Source organism: Panthera onca, chromosome C1, assembly GCF_046562875.1.
Source record: "Panthera onca isolate mPanOnc1 chromosome C1, mPanOnc1 haplotype 2, whole genome shotgun sequence".
Taxonomy (NCBI): domain Eukaryota; kingdom Metazoa; phylum Chordata; class Mammalia; order Carnivora; family Felidae; genus Panthera; species Panthera onca.
This window is the reverse complement of record NC_138346.1, coordinates 83,821,064-83,839,531: the sequence shown is the minus strand read 5'-3', so window position 1 is coordinate 83,839,531 and position 18,468 is coordinate 83,821,064. Positions and strand designations below refer to the sequence as shown.

The window sequence follows — 18,468 nt, the reverse complement described above, 5'->3', positions numbered from 1 at the left end:
GATTCTCTCCTTGCTTGAGTATTTTGTGAATTTGACTATGATTTGCCTTGTGGATGGTCGGGTTTTGTTGAATCTACTGGGGGTCCTCTGTGCTTCCTGGATTTTGATGTCTGTGTCTATCCCCAGGTTAGGAAAGTTTTCCACTATGATTTGCTCCCATAACCCTTCTACCCCTATTTCTCTCTCTTCCTCTTCTGGGACCCCTATGATTGTGATGTTTTTCCTTTTTAATGAGTCACTTATTTCTCTAATTTTTAAATCATGCTCTTTTGCCTTAATCTCCCTCTCTTCTTCTGCTTCATTATTCTCTATAAATTTGTCCTCTATATCGTTGATTCTCTGTTCTGCCTCGTCCATCCTTGCATCCATCCGTGATTGCAGCTCAGTTATAACATTTTTTATTTTATCATGACTAGTTTTTATTTCTTTTATCTCCACAGAAAGGAATTCTAGTCTATTTTCAACTCTAGCTAGTATTCTTATTATTGTGATTCTAAATTCTGGTTCAGACATCTTGCTTGTATCTGTGTTGGTTAAGTCCCTGGATGCCATTTCTTCCTGCTCTTTCTTTTGGGGTGAATTCCTTCGTTTTGTCATTTTGAAGGGAGAAAAGGAATTAATGATGTAGAAAAATTAAAATAAAAAAATAAAATAAAAAAATATTAAAATTAAAAAATTAAAAACACACACACACAGAAAAAGTCAAATAAAGATGCTAGATCCTACGTGTGTTTTGGTCTGGGTGGTGAAAGTGGTTTGATAGATTAGATAAAAAAGGGGGAAAGAAAAAAAAAGGAAATCGTTTGAGAATTTGAAAAAATTGAATACACTGAAGTATGTTAAAATGAAATGATGGAAGTAAAATAGAATTTGAAAAAATTTACGCAAAAGTAAAGAATATAGTAGAAAAAATTAAAGAATAATATTTTGAATAAAAATTAAAAATAAAAATGAATTTTTCTCTTTCTGTATTCAAGAAAAAGAAAAGAAATGAAAAAGAGAAAAAAAGGAATCGTTTGAAAATTTGAAAAAGTGAATACACTGTAGTAGACTAAAATAAAATGATTGAAATAAAATAGAATTCAAAAAAAAATATACAAAAGTAAAAAATATAGTAAAAATATTTAAAGAAAAATATTTTTAATAAAAATTGAAAATAAAACTGATTTTTTTCTTTCTGTATTCAAGAAAAAGAAGTGAAAAAGAGAAAAAAAAGAAAGAAAAAGAAAATTGAATAGATGGACCTGTTGATAGATTGAAATACGACTGAAATTACTTCGTTTTCCCCTAGAAGTCAGACTATGAAGTGCTTCATAGTCCATAAACTAAGCAGGCCGCGAGACTTGTGTTCTTGAAGAGCGAGGTTGGCCCAGTTGGGCGGGGCTTAGTGTAACGGCTCCGTTCTCCACTAGATGGCGCTGTTAGCCTACTTGGGTGAATTGTTGTGGCACTCAGGTGCGTATGCGCATGAGCGGGAGGGGTGAAAATGACGTCACCCAGCTACCCAGGCTGTTCTGTTCTCCTGATCAGCAATCATGCACCGTTCTCTGCCTTCAGCTTTCGTCCACTTCCCGCTTTTTCACTGTCCGTGACCAATCCCAAGGCAGTACCTTTCTCCCGAGTTTTGTCTCAGATGTGGCTGTTTTCCCCCCGCCCTTTAGTTCTGAAGGACCGCAGCTTAGACCAGTTCCGCCCCTCTGTGGGAGGGTCTTACTGAGCAATGGCCGAATGTCAGCTGCACCCAGGAATGTTTGCAGGACCCTGCTGCTGCCGGTGCCCCGAGACTGCGGCCGGGGGCCAGCCCGCCCCAGAAAAAGTTCGTGAGATGGTGTAGCAGCAGTTTTTCAGGGATTATGGAAAATCACAACACACATCTGGCACCAGGCTTCACCCTTAATGACCTTGTTCCAGCACCAGCGAATGTGGCTGTTCTCTGGGGTTTCTTAGGACCAGGTGGCCTCAACAGCCTCTACCAAATGCCCTTCCAGCAGTGGAACCGCTTTTCCCTGTGTGGCCGAAGAACCTCCTGGACCCCAGTCTGCTCCTGGGGATTCGCCCTTCCCGCCAGAGCACCACCAGGTATTGAGCTGCGGAGTTGCAGACTCTGCGCTCCCCTTGTTTACAGTCTTAATGGAATTTAAACCCTCTGCTTTCTCCTTTCTCCCTTTTTAGTTTAGTCCCTGCGGCTGTTTCCAATTTTCCACTTTCTCTCCAGCTGCTTTTGGGGAGGGGTGTTTTTCCTGTATTCTCCCCCGCCCTGTCTCCATCCACTCTCCGCCCGCAAAAGCGGCTCAGTGCCCAGCACGGCTTTTCTCTCCCCAAGTTCACCTCTCTGCCCCTTGTACCTGCTGAATTCTGTGGTTCCGGTTGTGCAGACTGTTGTGTTAATCCTCAGATCAGTTTTCTAGGTGTGCAGGATGGTTTAGTGTTGGTCTGGCTGTATTTCATGGACGTGAGACACACAAAAAACTTCCATGCTGTTCCGCCATCTTGGTTCCCCCCATAAAATCACCATATGTTTTTAATTTGACAAACTATTATTTCTATTTCAAAAACAGGAAAACTGGCCTATAACAAAGACAAAGAGTTTATCCTTAGTCAGAAAACAAATGATAGACCTACACACTGATAAACTAAGACTATATTTTTAAAAGCATGGACTGAGCATGGGTTAGTTTTATTTAGAAAGGTAGGATGGGGAAATAGTATTTTATACTTTAATCAGAAATATGTTATAATTCATTTTATTTACTAAATAACTCATACTTTGGGGCTCAGATAAAACATAACACAGATTTTAAATCCACATAACTGTTCTTTAAATTATAATGATTTATGGTTGTGGGTAAACTTCAACTGGTAAAATAATAACAGATTCAGTCATTAAATGGCACTAGCTACATTCAGAGTGGGTCTGCACAGTAATATAAAAGCTCTGGTAAATAATAACGTTAATGGTTATGCTCCCTTTTAAAATTTAGATGACTTTCTGAAACCATATCCAAATTAGTTCTCTTATTTTAATAATTATCAATGAATGAAAAAATACTTAAAATTTGTTGGGATTCTTATTCTTATTTCAGTATCCAAGATTTCAGGTCTAATGATGCCCCATAATGGTTTCCATCAACGATAAGGTAAAGTAGGATAAGGTAAAGTAGGAGGCTTATTAAATCTGTCTGAGTCCAATTAGGAAATAGAAATCACACAGTAGTTTCAACAGAGAAATGTAAAATAAAGACTTAGTAACAAGAGAGAGGAGTAATAAGGAATTGACTAGCGAGAGTTAAAGAAAAATATAAAGAGTAAAGGAATAACAGATGTAGGGAGAAGCCCTTACCCCAAGTGGTGAGGTAGAATGCCCAAGGGAGGGCCAATCACCCCATGCCCTGCCTGACCAGGGCTGAGATCAAGACCTCATTGGAATGGCTCAGCCAGAGTTCTCTGGATGGTGAGGAACTTGCTGAGAAGCCCTGCTAATGGGCTTTGCTGGAAAACGTCTCTATGAATGGTAAAGTAAGGGAAGTCATTCTGAGGGAGGCGCTGCACCTCAGAACTTGATGTGAAGTCACATAAGAGGCCCTGGGAGAGGTCATCCAAGGGGCAATGTCTCACCAGCAGCACTCCATCATGAAGACACTGGAGAAAGTAGTAGTGAGGGCTGCTGGGCACTGAGTTCTGCTGGTCATCCCATGCTGCAGGGACAAAGATCTGGATAAGCCACAGTCTGCAAAAGTCAGCATTGGAGAAACAGTGCTCTGCATGTCAGAGCAAACCACACCTTGCAGGAGGCTAGCACCAGAGAAACTGCATTCTGCAGGAGGAAAACATCGGGTAGAGTTGAATGCTGGAGGAAACTGACCAGCAAGGAACACTGGAACCATAAAGGAAAAAAAAAACAATCCCTTCCTCCTCTATTGTCCCCCGTTGCCCCTCCAAATGGCAAGGCTTAATATCATGCCATCTGTGAAAGAGAAATATTTACAAAGTCTACCTCTATGATCACATAGCAGACAGAGAAGAATAGATTTAGGACAGAGAGACAATAAATTGAAACATGGCATATTTGTTTTCATAACCTGATTAAATTTTTTCTTTTATGTTTTAACACCAAAACCAAGACTTATCTGGCTAATAACGGAATCTATAAAAAATGATATTTTTTTTCTTCCAGAGATTTTCTTATTCCTTCCTGATTGGTTAGTGTTCTTGCAGAAGAACTCAGCCACCTGACATGCATTTCAGAGTGTCACAGGTTGTAACCGATTTCCAAAGAACAGAACCTATGTCACAGATCAACCCCAGGATTTGCATGATGAGCTCTGAATGACCAGAGGCATTCCCATTAGGTTTATTTTCCCATCCTGCTCCAGGTTTTCCAAATCTTGAGTGTGTAGTAGCTACTACTAACAGAACTGCTCTTTACTGGATATAAAATATTTTCACATTAGAACAATATTGTTATTATTTTCTCAGAATTTAGCTACAGACACTGTGACTTAATGCTTGCTGGAAGTAACAAAGCCAATAAGAGCCAGAACTGAAATTCAAACCAAAGCTGTATATTTTAAAATTAGTACTTTTTCTAAGACACTAGTTTACCTTTGAATCAGTACTTCCAACAAAGAAACTAAAATGACTAAAATTTTGTGAAATCAGTTCTATCAGAAATTTCCAAATAAATTGCAACTGTCCCTAAGGAAAACAAACACTCGAGTATATGAATATAGATCTGAGGTGTGATCAACACCTTTTCAATTCTGTTTGGGTGGCAGGGGAGGCAAGAAAATTCTAAGGAGAGTTTTAATAGTGTCTCAAGTAACTCAGGAAGAAGACATATTTGATTGATACATTTCATTTCAGGTGGAATTCAGTAGTTCCGTTGAAAATTTGACCTCACAGAATACAGTAAGTTACAAAACCAACATTGGTTTATGTTGATTTATACTGAGAAAGGTTTTCAACATGTACTTCTCAAAAAAAAAAAAAAAATGAGTTAGCTACAATTAACCTAATGAGTAATATTAGGATGGGCAATTTCATCTCATTGCTGGCATCATTGAAAAGACAGGATTAGAAAAAGGACCTGAAAATATTAGCAAAGATGCTTTTGGATTATTTTTCAATAGTATGGTAAAGAAACATTTATAAAGAAAGAAAGTTGCAGTTAACCAGTGAATTGATAACTTTTACGAAAAAACGTAATTAAAACCTTTTTAAGATGGAGCCTGAGCAGCCTTTTCAGGGCAACTGCCTTGCATGTCCTGTTTTCTGAATCTTTGAACCTAGGCCAAACCACCAACCTTCCTAGAAGTCAGCAAGAACAAGAATATCCTGTTTGAAAAGACTGATAAAGGTGAACTTGCGCTTAGTGACCACTTTGTCAGACCAATCGATGAATTACAAACCTAGCCCTGCTTGTCAGCACCAATGAACTCTTCCCAAAAACAACTTACTAATCTTCCTTTTATTTCCCCATAAAAACCCCGAGTCTATGTCCTGTAATTGGGACACTATTCAGGTTTCTACCCAAATCTGTGTACAATTCTTTGATCCCAAATAAACGTTTTGCCTCTTGATCTGATTTTTTGTTTGTTTGTTTTTAGGTTGACACTTCATTAACAATCCTGTGATGATTTAAATGACAAAAGAAAATAAATGTGAGTGTCAGTAAAAGTAATTAAAAGCATGTTATATTTACTAAGCACTAGCGTGACTTGCATGACTACCATGTAGTGATTGACCTAATTCATCATCTCATTTTGACTTGACACTCGGGTTCTAACCTCTGTAAATTTTCACTCTAAGCAGAAGACGCAGAGCCAGATTTGCAAAGAGTGATGTCAGAGTTCACCATCTAGGGTCTCTCAGCCTTGTTCAATCAGCATTTACCCCTAGACTCAGCCTGACAGTCCTCAAATCATCATATGAGGTTATATTCTATCAGTGCTCCCATAATTCCAGGGCAAGAGAGCCCTTATTACAGTTGGGAACAAGTGCTTGGTGTGTTTGAGCTAATGAGGTACTGACTTTTAGCCTATGACAATTGACCGCCATCATGTACCTATCAGAATGCCCTCAGCACAACATTTTAGAGGAAGCCAGGGTAAATTGGATTCTTAATGGCACATTTAACGGAAGTCAGTCAATAGAGGTTAACATAATTCTCAGTATGCACTTTTAAATTGCAAACAGTTTTAGAGTGACCATTTCCCTAACAGACTGGACTGACACACCACACAATGGGCTTTTGGCCTTCCTAGCAGATGGGCCTCCTTTGGTTTTGGTCCTGAATACAGCATTAGTTGAAAAAGCATTCAGTTCAGAATAGAATGGCTTTTTTTGTGGAAGAGCTGGCTTATTGTTTGATTCAGACAAAGAACCCTTTATCTGGTGGTGACTTGTCATCTTATGTCGATGTAAGCTATGTAAAGAATGACTTTTCATTAAAGCAAGTTTAGCATATTTGCAATTGTCTTGGTCAGATGGGAAAGTTTCTAGCTGAAATAGTAGAATTATATCCTGTGGTTTATGCAATCCGCAAACTGATTCTATGTGGGAAAGCAAAAATAATAATAATAATAAAAGAGGTTTTTTTTTTTTCTCTTGGCTGCACAGAATAACTGTGCCAAGCAAGAATTTCTAGGCACACTGAAGAAAATCCACTACCTGTATAGGTGGCAGAATTCACCAAGTTATATGGAGACTGACTATATATCCGTCCTTCTCCAAACAAGATTATAGTCTCAAATTCCTGAATTTGATTCACTATGGATTAAAAACATCATTGTTACCTCATCCAGCTCTTGCACTTTTCTATAAACTGTTAGGCATGTAATCCCATTAAACCCTCCCATGCTGCTTCCATCATTTGACTGTGAACTTCCTCCTTGCAAGTAAACTTTATATTGCTCCCCTGCATTCCATGCTATCTTGTATATGGAGTTCCTATGTTGCCTCTTCTATTCATTGCCAACAGGATAATACCTTTCTGCTGGCCCAAAACTTCTAAACTTGAACAAATAAATTGGAGAGGGTCTGACATGCGGTGGCACAGCCTCATGGACAAAAACGATAACCTTCCTGAGCATGACAGTAAATACTCCTCCCTGACCATTGAGAATCCTACAAAATTCTCAGTATCCCATGTCCTATATGTGCTTCTTCACCACTGGTCTGGTAACATTGGAAAGGAGGGCAGCTGTTATATACCTCTCCTAGATTTGACCAACGTGACCATTTTGCAGTGTTCTCCCTTGCCAAGTAGCTTCACTGAGTGCTAATGGGAGGTGAAAAGGACCCAACAGAACCATCTGGAAAACATGCATCTGCTTTATCTTTAGTCTACAGTGTCTGAGGCCCAGAGATGACCTTGTTCCTTCCCAGGGACCTCAAGCACCTCCATCCACCCAAGCAGCTCACACAGCCATTGGTAATCTATACATGGCTCATGCACCACACATTTCACATAGACATGATCTTAGATATCAGAACACCAGAAGTAATGGGGACAAAAAGAAACATGGTAGAGGAATACAGCCTGTTTTGGTATGATTTCTCCTTGGATTTGTCTTCATGGTTTACCTGTGGTTTTTGAGCTTATCTTAACAAAAATTGTGAGTTTTACACTGTCACAGAACAATCAGTATGTCACATACTATGTGTAACAAATTTTGTATTCTTTTTATATTTTTTATTTTGTATCATTTCATTCCCCTTTTCCTCTCTCCTCTGATGTTTAATACTATGTTAGGAATTTATGTTGAGATACACATTACAATACAAATCATATTGTACCATATTACAATATGGCACATTACACTACGTGGCACATTACAATACAACACATTCTTCTTATGCCCCTCCATTCCTCAGGTTTAAGCTACTGGCTAGGATAAATGCCAATGTCCTGTCCCAGAAATAGAAAGAGGCCCTGCAAAGGACAAATTCTAGACCTTTTCCTCCGTTCCTTTTAATATTTATCTGTAATGATGTCCCACTCTCATACTGTGATCACAAGCTCAGTACACCAACTCATTCCCTCAACCATATTTTTCTCACCCAAAGTGCCTAAGGTAGTTAAAATATACCTAGCTCCATCAAAAAAATTCCTTAAAGAAGTACATCTTTGAAGTGGATATCAGCATTTATTGCTATGGTTGGATACTGGAGAAAGTTAGTTTCTCAGAATCCTGGATTACACAATATATGAATCTACTAATACTTGTCTGATGCATAACTGATACATATTTGTTTGTATCTTGCATAATTTTTTTTCCATCTCCATGGCAAGAATTTTCACTTCTTGGATTGATCACCAAAATATTAATAAACTGCAATTCACTCACCTTTGAACATAGCCCTTTAACTGGGAAAGACTGAAGAGCTTGGGTATTTTAAACTCTGTTTTTTTGGGTTTTTTTTGTTTTTTTTCTGGTGCAGTGGTCCTCAAATGTAGTATTTTTATGAATCACCTGGACAGCTTATTAAAACACAAAATTTGGGGCTCTATTCCTAGTGTTTATAACTCAGTAAGACCCCAGAATTTACAATTCTAGCAAGTTCTCAGGTGATGATGATACTGGTTCAAGGTTCACAGTTTGTTAACCACTGGTCTAGGATATAAGCAACAGAGGGTTAAGAGCAAAGAATTTAGTGGTATTATATTTTGTATGTGCAAATTCCAACCACCATGATAAATTTTGCATAGCTAGTGATTTACTTCACTGCCAAACATAAACCATGTATAGATTTAGATTTCATTGTTAACTAAAATTATTAATCATACATTTTTCTGGGTAGTCTGAAATGTCTGTACACAAGTTCACAGAAAAACCATTAGACATTTCTTCATATTGTTCTTTAGGGTACTCTTTATAAGGCAAACATTTTCAAATGCCTTGTGTTCTATTTGAATTTGCCAGCATAAGTTTTTTTTTTTTTTTTTTTAACCTTATAAAGAATTCTTGTTACAGGGGTGATTGTGAAATTATTTGTAAATGATGACCTGTTTTCATCCTAGCTGTCAACTATAATTCTCTTAAGATAATACAGGCCCTTAGAAGTGAAAGAGACTGAAAGCAATTGGGCTATCAGTTACTCACCCTTGCACACCCCACCCCACTCTGAAATTGTACATCCAGACACTTTCCTTTCACACATGTCTCAAAAGGCCATTTGTCCTTTTACTTATCAATTAAATACCTTCTTGATGTTTTGAAAAATTCTTATCCCAGTGTCCATCATATCATGCTTCCCAAATGTAATGCTCAAAACTCATGAGGTAATTGTTACAAAGTTTCTCCTCCCTGCACCAAAGCAAAGTAAAATTAGACCTTTAAATACTTTACCCTTTGGTGCAGCTGTTTGCAAAAGGGAAATTGCAACTAGAATGACTTGCATTCTGCTGTAAAATGGATGAAAGAAAAATCTCATTCCATTTTCCAGTTACTTATCACTTCTTTAAGATATCATTGATCAAATAAGATGCTATGTTGGGATCATATGAAAACTTTCAAAAAAAAAAAGCACTACATAATTCATACAATTGTGTTGGATGGGTATGTAAAGTTATCACATACCTTGTAGTGAGAAACTACTATTGTCTGCCTTTGTGCCAGTGAATGGTTCAAATATGCAGCACTGTGTTAATCACTCTTTATATGGGAGCATTTAAAGATAGACATTTTATTAGAGACAACTTGAAAAAATATAGAAAACACAAGGAGGAAAAATGTAAGTTATCCATGAACTCCACTCAGAGAGTAAAATGCACTTTATATGAAGATATAAAAAGAATTAGGCTAAGGATTCCAGAGACAGTGTTTCATTGGTGGAGGTTGCTGAATTCCAGGTGATTCCCCTGCTAGGGGAAAGGAAAAGAGGTGCTCTCTTCTATCTCAAGAAGTGAGAGAGCTTTGAAAGGACATTACAGCATTTGCTATGTATTTTCTGGGATGTGAACCCCACCTGAGAAGAACAAATGCCAAAGTCTGTGGCAGGAGATAAAAAGCACAGTAGTAGAAGCAACTACACTCCTCTAATTGGTGTGACAAACATGCATGGCGTCCTCGGCGGCCCAAATGGATAATGCAGAAGGGATTTGGGTTAGAAATCTCTCCAAGAAATTTCAGCAATAAGAAGCTGTCAGATATATCAACAGGGGCAGGAGCTGGGGGAGTAGTGCTATGCCCATGTCAGAGAACTACACTACTGAGAGATTCCCCCCAGTCAACGTCCAAAGAACACCAAACAATCTTGAAAAAAGAGACTATTTGGAGTATCCGCTAACCCCAGAGTATGTCAATGCCAAGTCATAAGAATACCTATAAAGTAACAACTTACTCCTCTCTGCCCCACTCTCCTGGTTTGAGAAGCCTTGGCTCAGGAAATAGGAGGAGAAAGAGAAGAGAACGTTGGAGAAGACAGCTGACCACACCTATTTCCCACCAGAAGTCTCTACACTCAGCAGGGGAAGAGAAGCATCTTTAAATGTAGTTCAGAGTTTGGACTGCGGAAATGGTCATTCCAGTTATTAAAATTAGAGTGGAACTAAAAGTGACTAAAGAAATTTTTATTATCAGAATGTGACCTTAAGAATCATGGACTGCCCCTGGATTTTGTCCAAGGGATAGGGGAAAACTAGCTTCCACAGAGAAAGAAGGAGAAAGTTGCTTTCTCTTAATCCTTTTGGAGTCTTGCTCTTTTTGTATAATGATAATAACATTATATTCCAATATAGGGTTGTGCCAAAACATACTGAACCTTTCAATCTGTTTTTACTTTATCATCATTTCTTGAAAACCACCGTAACTTAGGTGCTATTTCTTTTCTCTTCTTAATTCTCATGTTTTATCACACTGGCAGTCAATAAAATATTATTTAAAATTTTTTAAAATATTATTTAAAAAAATATTAAAAATCTGATTTATACATAGTGCCTGAAACATAAACATAGATGATAGATGAAGATATGTATGAGTATATGAGTGAGCCCATTTCTTCCTCTTTTCTCACCACATGAAAAAATAACAAAACTATGGGGCACCTGGATGGCTCAGTTAAGCATCTGACTCTTGGTTTCAGCTCAGGTGATGATCTCATGGTTCGTGAGTTCGAGCGCCACATCAGGCCCTGTACTGACAGTGCAGATTCTGCTTGGGATTCTCTCTCCCTCTCCCTCTGCCCCTCCGCTGCTCATGCTCACTCTCTCAAAATAAATAAATAATCTTTAAAAAAATAACAAAATTAAATTCTTTCATCGTTACCTAATTTTAAAATAACCACTGAGTTACTCTTCCTCATTTTTAGAGCTTTTTCATTTAATTCTATCAAAAAAATTAAGGCACAAACTATTCATTTTTTTTTTTTTTTAGAAGAGAATCTCTTTGTCAACATGCATTTGTGAAATCTGTTTAAAATCAACTTCAGCAATGGATATCAAGAGAGAAATGAGGAAGAGAGAGAGTAGTCTGGAGTATGAAAGGCTGAGTGGCAGGACTTTGCTTGTGGCCAGGGAAAGAAGAGGACTGGTAAACAGTTACATGCCAAGGACAACTGCCCTGGAAACACCTTTTCCTCTTCCTTCCAGGCCAGACCACCCATGAACTTTAATCCTCCCCTACTACCCTGATCCTGTGCCAGCGATTTGCAAACTGATGAGTTAGGCTAATTTTCTAGTTCAGATGGTGATCAATTTATACTTCCTAAAGGAAAACTATTGCTACAGAATCATTCAAATCCAAAAAGAGCCACTAATAACCCTTTAAGATATATGAAAAAAAAGGTATTGCAGCCAAATTTGGACTATTTCCAACAGCACAACTCTTTTTTTCTTGAATTACAAAGAGAATTTTATGACACTGGCAGGCACATAGCTTTCTCCAGCATTCTAAGCTTCTTCCTGTCTTTCTTGTTCCCACACGTTAAATCAGCAGTGCATGACTTACGATTTGACTTGCTTCCTTTTTTGCAAAGTAGTCAGAACTTAACTCCATTCATGAGTGACCTTTCTCCTCCCTCTCAGATGCTGATTTGGGCAACATTGAGATCACTTTTATTTCATCTTGAGAGATAAAAATTTGGTTGCCTCAGGAGTGGGAGAACTTAATGACTGTTTCAGTAAAGCATTTACCAAGTCGGTATTCAAAGCCATCTGAAATAGTTGGCACAGTCAAACAATAAGTGGCATTACTTTAATAAATTGGGAGAGAAGAAGACTGTCCCATTGTGCCTAGCAACTGTTAAACATTATGTTCTCTCTTAGAATCTAACAATGTAATGTTTGTTTCAGTCAGCACTCAGCATTGTTTCTTAAAAATAGATCTTGAGATGAATTATAAATTCATGAGTAAATTATTTATATACACACACATATATATGAAAAATTATATGAAGAAATGAATGTATGTCACTTTTTAGATCTAATTGGCTGGCCAACCCATAAATAGATGACTGTGTCTCAGAATAACCATATTTCACATGTCTGTAATGAGTATACATAAAAATGAGCACACAAAGCAAAAACCTGACATAGGAGAAACAATAATAAATTGCTAAGAGCTTAGCTTTGGATTCCAAAGGACTTCTGCCATATAGAAATAAGTATTTACCTTCTATAGCCCCTAGATGTAAAAGTTATCTGTAAAATCAGGATGATAACAGCAGTGTCATCCTAGGGCTAGTGTGAATTAGATAAACTAAGATTCTCAAAATGTTTAGCAAGTCACTGGCAATTACTGTATACTCAACAAATGTTAGTTTTCACAATCGTCCAATCAGGATTATAACACTACTTGGTTTTAGAACTTGAATATTTAAATTAGGCCCTAGGTGAGAAATTCAAACATAGGTTACTATGGAGCTCTTTATCCACACTAGAGGCTCTTTATCCAGTATCAATCTTTATTTGGTCTATAGCTTATAAGTTACTCATTTTTCTTCTTGGCCAGGTTTATTGCATAGTTGAGAACTTCCATGAGCTTGTACAATTCAGAAAGGATGCTATCTCTGGGATACACAAGTCATGCTACAAAAAAAGAGAAACAGCACTGTACAGAAAACATTGCTCTGTGTGTATGTGTGTTTCCAAACACATGTGTGCATGTGATAAAGTCAGGGGAGGCGCATAAGGAGTATGGGAGTCATGCTCATTGTTATATGTTTTATATATCCCTACAATCCTGTGACTTGTTTGATAATTAACAGTGGTAGAAATGTCTAATATACTTAATGACTCAGTGTATACCATTTAGTTGGTTCCTTGTTCTGAAAGAAGATACAAAAAAGATTAGGAGATGATGATTAGCCAAGAGAAGTGAGAAAACAGAGCGGCTGCTATTCTCTGGACATGTATCTTTCAAGACTGTAAATGGTGGGGTGAATTTTCTTCAATATTTTGCCTGCAGAATGCAAAACTTAAGCCTTATACTCTCAAGAACCCGTAACTGTGGCATTACTTACATGTGACATCAGAATTTTCAAAGACTCTTTGTTACCTTGAAGAGCAAGTAACATAGACCAATATTATCCCTTAACCCATTAGTATAAGACATGATAGATAAAGAAGAGGGAACTACCACTTCCTTTTCCTTCCTTTTCTGGGCGGCTCCTGCTCATCTACTCGTATCTACCACTGGCTCCCCATCCAAGGAGGATCTGATCATCCGACCGGTGGGTACATGAAGCATTGCTGGGACTACATTTTACTAGTATGTGATATTACTATGCCTTAATGGCAATAATAATCCACACTCCTCTTGCTGTCATTTAAAATTTTTTTTAAGTTTATTTATTTATTTTTAGAGAGAGAGAGTGTGTGTGAGTGGGACAGGAACAAAGAGAAGGGGAGAGAGAGAAGCCCAAGCAGGCTCCATGCTGCCAGCTCAGAGCACAATTCAAGGCTCGATCCCAGGAACAATGAGATCATGACCCAAGTTGAAATCAAGAGTCAGACACTCAACCAACTGAGTCACCCAGACGCCCCTTTTTCTTGCTGTCTTTTGATTGCTGTATCTCGTGCAGTAAGCATGAACAAACAGATGGTTGTAGGGGCAGGAAAATTATTTCCTCCTTCTTGTCCACCATGGAGCTGATGACTCAAAAGGGCACAATCACCGGGCTTTTTCCCTCTACAGGCATCCCTGAATGTAAGGATTGCAAAATTGCTTTTGCAACCTTTCAAAACCAAGCTATGTCCTCTTAACTTTATCAAAATATCTTGCCCTCAGACCAGATGAAGAAGGAGGTAGGGGGAGGTAAGGTTGGAATAAGAAGAATGTGTGAGACACTTGATAGGCCATTGCTGAAGCATTAATTTGTTTCCATGTCACTATTGTCCTTTAATTATGCAGTTTCCTTCACAAAGAATCCAAAACAGAAAAGGGTCATGAATACTAGGGTTAGGATAAAGCTCACTTTAATCCCTTAACATGGATGAAATAATATAGAAAGTCCTCAAAACTGTGAGGATACAAATTACAGCTGGACTGCACAATTAGTAAAATGGAAGAGTTGCAGAAATACATACAATAATTCATATTAATAGCTGAAATTAACTATAGATCAATTAAAGTAAAATTACATATAGAAATTAGAGGGTAATCCAGCTAAAATACATGGATATTAAGTGATGGTTGTTTTGTGACCAACAGTTCAGAGATTCAAACTCCAGTTCTAGATAACACATTGTAAAAGACAAGCAATCTGGATGTTCCCAAATATTTATTCAGTTTTCATCCATTGTTCCAGCTTCATGAGGATGTAACCATTGATTCACGAGGCTTTCCTTTAAAACCATGATTTTTTTATACATTCATTTATTCATACTTTGCCTTATTCTGAAAAGGATATGAGACAACAGAATACCATGACTAATTATCGGAGAGGAAGTTGCTTGTCCTAAAGTCAATAAATTTGCCTTTCTCTTTCTACAAAAAGTTATTTTAGAGTATTAGGGATGAAAAATACATATATCTGCTAAAAGAGGGAGAAGAAATTGTAATTGCACACTGACACTTTCATTTCATCATTTAACAATCAGGCAATTAACTTTCATTTAATTCCTACTATGTAGATACATGGCATTAGAATATTACTTACATTCATGTGATGTCTAACATATTTCAATATTCAACGTCTCATTTGTTCCTCCAGACTTCAAGTGTATCATCTGGAGATAATTATCATCCCCCCCCCCCCTTTAATATTAGCAAAAACCAAGCCTCAAACCTAGTCAGTAAACTGAAATCACAGTCTCCCTCTGAGTAGGCTAGCTGTCCTTCCATTGCCCTGTCACACACTCACAAAGGTGCAGAAACTGCCTCAATTCTATTCACTCTCCTGTGAGATGTTTTTTTTTTTTCCTACCATATTTGAGCAACAGTGGAAAATAATTTAAAGATTATTGAATAAAGAGAGTCAAAATTTGTTCAATTTTCTGTCACCTAAGCCCCCAGGTTGCTAGAACAATGTCTCATTCCGAGAAATTGTGTATAAATTTCTCATGACCCTCCTCCTTTTTCAGGATGTATCATTCCAATTACCATCAAGCTTGGTAAAATGGAATCACCTCCAGCAAGTAAAATAGCTCACTATTTAGTTGTTACAACATTCAGTGCTTTTTGCCTACCACAGCCTTAAGCCTTTCCTGGAAGGTAAGATTTTTCTCAGGTTGGCAACATGCAGACTTGAAAAAAGAAAGCAACTGACAGAACTTGTGAAGAAAAGAAACAGTGCCTGAGGTTGCTTAAGGATGGGAGTTTATGTTTCAATTACTCTTTCTCTCTCTTTCTGAGAAGGATAAACATAAAACCTAATGGAGAAATTTCCACCTTTTAACCAAGCCAAACAACAGTGAAAGGAATCATTTGGGAAAAGGAAATTTGACAACTAATAGTTAAAACGATTGATAGGTAAAGATAACATTCTTGCCTGAGAATTCTAGAGAACATCTAACTGAGAAAAATTGCAAGGCTTAGAAAAATAAAAAAATTAGGATTGAACATGCAAATGGAGCAGTCACATAAACTTGCCAAAGGGAGAAAAAACCAATTAGAATTAGCCATTGTTAGGGTAATCAGATGTCTCAGCTTTCCTGGATTGGTCTTTGTTCAAACCCTAAAACTGGAAAAATTAATGATTACAACCTGTTTATTCTCAAAGGTGTCCTTGTCTAGACCAAATATTACATATGTGGTCACCATAGCCAAAAAGAATGAAGCAATCGTATTCCTATGCATGGCAAAAAGAGAAAGAACAAAGGGAGTGTCTCCGAAAGCTGGGATGAGCCATTCTGTTTATGACATGACAGTTCATTACAAAAAGGCAAATGCAGTGGCCTCGACCAATATACGTTTATTTATAAAATGAGTACCAACCCACAAAACTGTTTTGAATTACTTAGTGGAAATCAGGATCTTTCATCACAGAAATAAAGGAAAGCAGAGAAGGGGAGATAAAATTGGCAACATCCTCTGAAACTCAAGCCGAAAACCATGTTTCAGCAAAGGAAACACAGAATCCTTAACCAATGCCATGGCACATGAGAGCCTTTCCACATGCCAGACAAACCATTCTAGCAAGAATCCTAGTCCAAACTGGGATTGTGAGTATATTTGTATTTTCTCTACTTTAAGAGAAGACTAGCAGAATTTTTCTTGTAAATTTAGGGATGCATAATCACATGTTGTTTTACATAAACATGTATTCCAATTTACATAAATTTGCATAGCATTTTCCCAAAAAACTAGCTCTGAATATGTAAAACAAATTAATCTGTGCTCTCTAATATAATTGTATTCAAATATGAGATCCAAGGCTACCACAAGAGGTAGGCTTACCAGATATAGCAATGGCATCACTCCAAAGCTCTTTACAGAAAATAGATAACAGTTACAGGTCAGATAGAATTTGGACATTTCAAAAAATTAATTAGAAGCATTCAACAGACTGTTGATGAAATAATCCCAGTTCAGAAATATATAGATGACTTACTTGACACAATTAATTAAAGACTAACATTAGGTTCCCTATTAACCACTTTTTTCATAGCCATGTCCAACTACCATTCTTCAAGCTTGTTTGCTCTGGAAAGAGAGGGTATAAGCTATAGAGAATTGTTTTTCAATCTGTATTTTAACAAAAGGATACTGGAAATTATTATTACTATAGATAAAAACCAATGGCATTTAATTTCTGATTACCAATAAAATATTTCAGTACTGCTTCTTTCTTCTTATTATTAAATGTAAACAACAGAAGGGGAGAGAAGTAGTCTTCTTCCTGTCTTTCATAAATTAAATTGCTACTTGGTAAATAATTATTTCTGTGCTATAAGATAGTCTAGCACTGTGGCTTCTTTTCAAAATATGTGTTTAGAAAATTTTCTTTTACTGAAAAGTGAAGACTTCTGCAGCCCTTAACAAAAATCCTTTCATGTCCCACACAGGTGTGGGGTTCCTAACTGCTTATATTAGATCCATAGTTGGCAACTCTTGGTATCTTAACATACAACACCTCCCCCCCACAAAAAAAAACCCACAACAAACAAACCCCACAAAACTTTCTGCAAGAAAAAAGAAAAGGTGAGAAAATGATAAGGATGAAAGCTGTGCACCACTCAAAAGGGAGCATAGATTGAAGTAACCCCAGTAACACAAAAATCAGATCATGTCAATTATCTACTCAATAGTTTCTAATAGCTTCCCATTTTCTCAGACTACAATCCGAATTTACCAGGAACCACAAGACTGCACAATCCGGCCTCTAGCTTCAACTGTGGTGTCACAGTGCTGTTCCACTCACTGCAGTGTCAGCACAAGCCTTTTTGCTGTGCTTTTAACCTGCCAAGCAGGATTTTGCCTTAGGGCCTTTGTTCCGGTTTTCAATGCTATCATGGATCTGGGGAGGGGTAGATTGGAATAGATGAAGTTAAAACACCATGAATCTCTCTACTCTTACCAAGATTCATCCATTTTCTTGAATGAACTATGCTCAGATTGTTGTATGCCTGCGGTTAATTTCCAGAGTTCTGAAAAAGTTGATTTTGATCATTTGTGCCAGTGTTCCTGTTGCTTTATGGAAAAGTGTTTTTTTTGGGAAGTCCTTACTTTGCCATTCTGGAAATGCCATTCTGAATATTCTTCTTTAAAATTCACTAAAACTTGACAAGTGGTAGGTTGTTAACAATTAGTTGCATGTTATTTCTGAAACTGTAAGAGTAGAATTTTTGTACTCTGTTTAACATTAAACCATAAAATTTAACTTTTTCTATATAAGATTAGGTTAAATTTTATTTATTCAACAAATATGTTTTGAGTCACTGCCTTGTATCAGTCACTATTCTAGGCACGGGAGATCTGGCAGGGACGAGGAAGTGACATTTGCATAGAGGTTCTAATGAAATGAGGGAATGCGCCATGGGAAGACAATTCCAGACTGTCTGCAAAAGACACATTTAGATTCAGTGAC

At 37.4% G+C, this 18,468-nt stretch overlaps 1 long non-coding RNA gene across 1 annotated transcript in view; it reads right to left on the bottom strand.

The window, feature by feature from the left end:
* Window positions 1-17,872, bottom strand: part of LOC132673631 (uncharacterized) — a 38,893-nt gene extending 21,021 nt beyond the window's left edge. The window contains exon 1 of the long non-coding RNA XR_009608135.2: window positions 17,734-17,872. This is a non-coding gene — a long non-coding RNA (uncharacterized LOC132673631). The remainder of the gene's footprint in view (window positions 1-17,733) is intronic.
* Between the last annotated feature and the right edge of the window lie 596 nt (window positions 17,873-18,468).